Source organism: Carlito syrichta, unplaced genomic scaffold (assembly GCF_000164805.1).
Source record: "Carlito syrichta isolate Samal-C Ts95f unplaced genomic scaffold, Tarsius_syrichta-2.0.1 Scaffold288163, whole genome shotgun sequence".
Taxonomy (NCBI): domain Eukaryota; kingdom Metazoa; phylum Chordata; class Mammalia; order Primates; family Tarsiidae; genus Carlito; species Carlito syrichta.
This window is the reverse complement of record NW_007232259.1, coordinates 62673-70506: the sequence shown is the minus strand read 5'-3', so window position 1 is coordinate 70506 and position 7834 is coordinate 62673.

Sequence of the window (7834 nt, the reverse complement as noted above, 5' to 3'; positions counted from 1 at the left end):
AAATATATACACATATATATTTCCTGATAATTCAGTTATTTGGATATTAATCTATTATACTTCAAAGTGCACACATAATTGTGTGTGGAGGAGGTTAAGGTATTGACATCTGTTTTTTTCAAAGTGGCATAGACACACATCTGATTAAACTAAGTTTGTTCCAGTGTTCCTAACTTTGGAATAGAATCATAAACCATTCAAATATTTTCTCATGTACATTTCTAACCCTATATCTATTGATCATCTTGTTTAAAACAACAGATCCATCTAATTCATTCTAGTTCAATATATTAAAACTAAAAGGGCAGAGCAAAAAGAGTTGTATGGGCATTTAGCATTATATTGAGATATGGGTAGCACTGGTGCCCTGGTAACAGGGCCAGCTGTAAATAGATGACTTTGTGCACTATTCTGTAATCTTATCTGGGAAGTAGACTCTTAGTTTGAGAGTATTGTTTGTAATTGTCAGATGATGTCCTCTGTCTCGGTACCTTTCCATAATTATTATAAGGGATTCTTTTAACTTGAGTTCTTCTACCATCAGATAGCTAATTGTTTCTTTGTGTTCATGCACTTGTATGCAATTATTGTGTCAAGTTATGGAAGAAATGGGAGAGGCTTTGCTAAGGGACAGGTGGACTATTCAGACTTGAGTAGGTAGTTGCAGTGTGTAACTTGGAGGCTTTGAGTGACTGGGGTAGTGAGGTGGTCAAAAAAAAGAGATGAAGGTGAAGAACAAAAGATGTAAATGTGAATGCTGCTGGTTTCAATATCTTATAACCCTTAAGCTCTGTTCATAGATGAACTGTAGGAAGTCTGTGCTTATTAGCTTCATATTTTACTTTTTTAAAAGCCTATTTTTACATATTTTAATCCCAAGCAATGCTTCTCTTGCCCCTGAATCTCTTTGATAATTATTTACTTTTTGCTATCTTCTAATTAATTGTTAAATAGACTTAGATTTTTAAATTATGTTTTAGCTTCCCAGTAGGAGTCCAGTGAGGACTCATTTTGAAATATTATTGACATTAAAATTTCTTTCCTTGTAAATTCATTAAGTAGCCACCAAGTGTTAATGATTAAGTTATTTTACACTTTAACACTTTTGACTATCATATAAACAAACTATATTGATGTAGCCGAGGAGTGACTTCTACAGAGTTCTTCAGAATAGACAACTGCAGAGTAATCTTTGTGTCAGAAGATAGTTTTAGGAAGTAACATTGTCATGTCCTGTGTGTGAACAGGGCCATCCATGCAGTGTGTGATCAGGCTAAATGCCACCACTGCCATGAGGCTTTCAGAAAGCTCAACTTTCTGCCTGGTAAGGCTTTTAACTCTGGGATTCTTTAGACAGACTTAATTCCAACTTGGTCTATAATTTACTGAGTATATTTAGACACAGAACTGAATACATATATTCTAGTTTTTTTTCTCTCTGATATTTTTATTAAGTGGTTTGACATATTCAGGGTAAGGTACATGTTGCTATATGTTTATGCTCATAAAAATTAAATGATTTCTTATAATGAACTAGGTGAACACTTGTCTTTCTTCAACTCATGATGATTTTTGTCCTTGTATGGGGTCTTCAAAAAGTTCATGAAAAATTTATATTATGAAAAAATTATGTATAAATTAAAAAAAAATTCTGCACCAAAATAAACTCATAGTAACTTGTAACATGTCTAAACAGGATCTAATTTGATGCACCAAGAAGGATAAGACATCAGTTTAAAAAGAGACCCTATCAGAGCTACATGAATTCTGCTAAAATAAAAGCAAGAACAAACATCATATTTATGGTGCAGCTTGGGTGGAAGAATAGTGAAATTACTGATGCCTTATAAAAAGTTTATAGGGACAATGCCCCAAAGAAATTAGCTGTTTACAAATAGATAACTCATTTTTAGAAGAGATGAGATAATGTTGAAGATGAAGCCCATGGTGTCAGACCATCCACATTAATTTGTGAGAAACAAATGAATCATGTTCATGCCTTAATTGAAGAGCACTGAAGATTAACAGCAGAAACAATAGCCAATACCATAGACATCTCAACTGGTTCATCTTACATAATTCTGACTGAAAAATTAAAGTTGAGCAAGTTTTTTACTTGATAGGTACCAAAACCATTAAGCTCAGATTAGCTGCACACAGGAGCAGTGCTTTCAATGGAATTTTAAGCAAATAGGATCAAGGTCTTGAAGTATTTCCTTGAATAATTGTAGCAGGAGATGAAACCACAGCTTTACTAGTACACTCCTGAAGACAAAACACAAGCAAAGCAATGGCTACCAAGAGGTGGAAGTGGCCCAGACAATGCAAAAGTGGACTAGCCAAGAGCAAAGGTCATGGCAACAGTTTTTTGGGATGCTCAAGGCATTTTGCTTGGAAGTTCAAAGAAAGATAACATCTGCTTGTTATGAGGATGTTTTGAGAAAATTAGCCAAAACTTTAGCAGAAAAGCACTCATGAAAGCTTCCCCAGAAGGTCTTTCTTTACTATGAGAATGCATCTGCTTATTTCTCTCAACAAATAAGAACAATTGGGGGGAAGTTTCCATGGGAAATCTTTAGATAGTAGCCTTACAGTCCTAATTTGGCTTCTTCTGACTTCTCTTTGTTTCATAATCACAAAAGTATCTTTGAAGGGTGTACATTTCCCTTTGGTTAATAATGTAAAAAAGACTGCACTGACCTGGTTAAATTCCCAGGACCCTCTCTTCTTTAGGAATGGACTGTATGGTGGGGATGGCACGTATGTTGAGAAATAAAGTTTATATTTTTTTATTTTTTATTTTTTTTGAGTTGGAGTCTCACTCTGTCACCCAGACTGGAGTGCAGCGGCCACTCCTGGCCACTGCAGCCTCGACCTGCTGGGCTCCAGTGATCCTTCCGCCTCAACCTTCCGAATAGCAGGAATTACAGGCATGTGCTACCAAGCCCGGCTGATTTTTTGATTTATTGTAGAGATGAGGTCTCGCCTGACCAGGCGGGTCTCGAACCCACGGGCTCAGGCATTCCACTCACCTCAGCCTCCCAAAGGTGTGGGATTATAGGCTGAGCCACCGAGCCCGGCTTATATTTTTTATTTTTATGTTTAATTGTCTACAAACATTTTGAAGCCACCTCATATATGATACATAACACATGTGCAACCAATGTCAATACTGCATATCTATATCCACATGTGTAACCAATAAGTGTGTACCATGTGTAGCAGACATGGAGGTAAGCCACACAGAGCTCCTTTCTGGAAAGGAAGATGGCTAGCTGGCAGTCTCCTGTTGTCAACTCCTTGGGTCTTTCTCACCTCTGGAGTCAACGCCATAACATTCTTGAGATGAGCACAGCCAATTCTTAAACAAGACTGGAAAAAGGCTTCACCATTTCCCCAAATATGATTTATTTAACGGATAATCTTTGCTCCTGTTGTCTCAAGTTTCCTCCTGCCTGATCCTGCTTCTTGTCTTTTACTTTCACCGGTCTTGCTCCCCAATCAACATTTTATACTCGTAACTCAGTCTCAGCATCTGCTTCCTGAAGTCAGGACCTGACTGCACTGCTAGACTTGTAAAGTTCATTTTAAACTTTTGTTTGCCATTGTTTTCCAATTTCCCACTAGAAACGTAAGAATTAAAGAAAAAAGTTGGTACAGTCCAATTTTATTAGGAGTACTGCTATTATGACACGTCCTTCTTGGGTTTTCTGGTTGCATAAAGAGAGTGAAATCAGTTTCTGTAAATACCTCTATTCTTTCTTGGACTAAACTTCAATGCTGCAAAGTGAGGGTGGGAATTTTCAGGTCATTAAACTCAAATTTAAGCACCATCTTGTTCTTTTCATTAAAATAGAAAAATCAAGCCTATGTTTCCAGCTTGATAAAATAGCCTGCCACTAATTGGTCATTTTCATAAAAGAAAGTGACTTGTAATCACATAAACTTCAGCTGTTATAAAATGTTGCTTCAGTAACCATTATACATGCCTGCTCTAATGAACTCTCCTACTTCTTTATGTGCTAGGAGATTCATTTGAATCATTTAAAGTCAATTCTATGAACTTTTAAACATGCAAAATTATGTTAGTGCCCTATCCTATGGCTTCTAAACTTTAAAGTAGGGCTGAAATGGTTATTAGGTTAATTGACTCAAAATGAAATTTCTAATTGTCAGGTGAATGCAGTATAGAGGGAAAGAAAGATAAAATGCTGCTTTTGTGGAACACAATAAAGCTATTTACTGTTGAGAAACTAAATATTATAATAGTGAGATACAGGAAATACTCCTCCTTCTGGAATATTTTCATTCTCTAGTTTTCTAAAAGCATTATGGAATTTCTTCCATAACATAATTTTTTTTTTCTTTGAGTTGGAGTCTCACTCGGTCGCCCAGACTGGAGTGCAGTGGCCGCTCCCGGCCACCGCAACCTCGACCTGCTGGGCTCTGGCGATCCTTCCGCCTCAGCCTTTAAGTAGCCGGAATTATAGGCATGCGCTACCATGCCCGGCTGATTTTTTGATTTATTGTAGAGATGAGGTCTTGCTGCCCAGGCGGGTCTCAAACCCGTGGGCTCAGGCAATCCACTCACCTCAACCTCCCAAAGACGCAGGATTACAGGCTGAGCCACCAAGCCCAGCTCCATAACATAATTTAAAAGAGCTGAATCTGAAGTCAACATATCTAGATTTATATTGCAATCCTTCTACCTACCTGTAACGCAAACATGGTATTATTTAACTTGGCTTGGTTTTGGTTCTCTGGTCTATAAAAATAGGAGTAGTAGAGACCCTGACTTCTTCAGAAGGTTGTCATGATCATCAAACGGGAAGATACGTATGAAACAATTTTTAAACTCAACAAAGTTTATACTGGCATAAAATATTATTACTTTGTCTATATTACCAGACTGAGAAAACAGAACTAACTTATTTTGAGAAAATTGACTAGATATTCTGCAAGGAAAATAAAGCAAACATATTATGATGAAGATATCATTATTGTCATCTAAACAAAAGGACAGCTTGAAAAGGTATAGAGTGACTGTGACTCAAATGTACCAATTTGTATACATTTCAGCCTTGCTTATAAGAGTGTGCAAATACTAGTTTTTGTGCTGTATTGCATATTGCATGCCATAATGACCATGCATCTCTGATTTTGAAATATGCATATGCATATATTTGCATGTTTTAAAGAACTTTTTGTTTTAATATACTCTTGCTCATATATTTGTATATGCCTTAACAATGAGGATATGTTCTGAGAAATGCATCATTAGCTGATTTTGTTGGTGTGCGAACATCATAGAGTGTACTCACACACATCTAGATGGTCTAGCCTTCTGCACACCTAGGCTAGGTGGTATAACCTGTTTCAACCAGACTGCACACCTATACGCATGTTACTGAACTGAATACGTAAGTAATTGGAACACAACGGTAAGTACTTGGGTATCTAAACATATCTAAGTGAAGAAAAGTTACAGTGAAAATGCAGAATTATAATATGGGACCACCAATTTGATCTGTTATTAACTGAAATGCTACGTGTTGCATGACAATATGTACAAATTCTATTTTTCCTTTTTCTTTTCTTCACCTCCACCTCTTTTTTTCCTGTTTATTTTTCTTCTTTTTTTTCTCTCTTATTTTTGGTTAAGAGCTACTACTTGAGTTGAGTAGTTTGGCCACATTTGTCAAATTGCACAGTGAGAAGACGTTTTCATGGCAATAGCTTTGTTCTCCTCCCAGGACTGCCTTTCCTCATAACAATCCTTCTCTGCACCCTAGAGCTCATTTGGCTTGTGGCATTCTGTTGCAAAAGAAGTATGATTTTATTAAGAAAGACAGTGGCAGAGTATTTTCTGAGGTGTGTTGTTGCCAAGAGGGATATAGTATACAACACACAGAGTCCTTTATAGAAAAATCACTGGAAATGCTACAAAGATATAAGTAACTACATCAGAACTTCGTATTTTTGCTCAGTCAAGAAATATTTTTGAGCACCTATTATGTGTTAAGAAATTTGAAAATACTAATATTCCATTGCAGCTACTCAACTAAAGGAAGCAAAAATAAATAAGAGAAAATCATTATACTCTCTCTAATATGTTTAATCTTCTGTGTATCAAAGTAGAAATTAATATACTCACTTCATTAAAATTTCAAACGTTATACAAGATTGGTATAAAATGAAAAATAAAGACCTTTCCTTCCCTCCAAAGTTCTCATTAACATTCCTCAGAAGCAAACATTCAACAGTTTGTGGTGCACCCTTTCAGAATACACACACACACACACACACACACACACACACACACACACACACGCACGCACACGCACACATACGAGGGGGGAGTAAAAAAAGCTCCTGGAATTTATTTATAAAACAATGTGTGTTTATTCTTGCGTATTTAAACTTTAGTTATTTTCAAAATAATCTCCATTGATGTAATACACCTATCAAGATGTTTATTTCCACTGCTCAAAACACTTTTTGAATTCATCAATGCCTTTTAGTGCTTCTGCCATTTTTTGGTTTCACCTCTTCCATTTCAGCAAAACATTCCCCTTTGAGGACATTTTTCATCTGGGGAAACAAAAAAAAAGTCATTAGGGGCGAGATTGGGTGAATAGAGAGGATGGAGCTTGGGATATACTGTTTTTGGTGAAAGACTGCTGAACACTCGGTGTAGTGTCAGCAAGTGCTCTCGTAAATCATCTATCATGAAATGGGCAAACGCTGAAATAATCTAAAAAATAAAAAATCACTGAAGCTGAATGCAGCCTCTTATAACGATACTAGCAGGCACACTTACCTGGTAGGGGAAGCCTGTATTACAAGGTGCCTGACCTCCAAAAGATAATTCTGTTTTGGGGGGGGTCCATGTATATATAATATTAGTCTTCTTGGGCTGCTGTAACAAAATACCACACACAGGGTGACTTAAACAACAGACATATATTTTCACAGCTTTAGAGGATGGGAAGCCTGATATCAAGTTGTTGACAGATTTGGTTTCTGGGAAGACCCTCTTCCTGACTTGCAGATGACTGCCTTCTTGTTTCTCTCTCTCTTTCTCTTTGACTTCTTATACAGTTATTACTCTCATCACAAGGGTCACATTCTTTTGATCCTTTCTAACCCTAATTACCTCCAAAAGGCCCCATCTTTAAATGTCATCACAATAGGGATCATGGCTTCAATATATGAATTTGGTGAGGGACATAATTCAGTTTATAATGTACACTCACATATGTATGCATATATATGTATATATAATAATTTGAATCATATAATAGCAACTGTTCAGCATTATGGTTTTTTAACTTGAGTAATTTTAACTTCAGTAATTTCATTGTGTAAACAATGCAATAGCAACATTAAAGAAAACTTGAAAAAAACTAAAATTACTTAAATAATGTTACACATATAGTTGTTTATTAATATTCTCTTCCATATGAATATCTATTTTTGCATACATATAGAGCACAGATCCTTACAAATTCCATGTTTAAAACTTGACATTGGTGTGACTGTTTTCCTTGTGAATACATGATCATAATTAGTTGTATCATAAATTACAAGTATGTTTGGTATATTTTTATTTACTCCTGCTTATAGCTTATTTTTTTCTTATGACTGGGAATCTGATTATACAATTTACTACTTAGTAGGAAAAGTACTATGAAAGTAGTATGAAAATACTGATGTATCACCACTAGTGTTCTGTTATTTATTAGCTATATGACTTGACATAAGTTTAGAGTTTAGCCTTGTTTTTATCATTTGTAAAGTGAGAACAAATAATTAAGCCCACCTTCTAGAATGT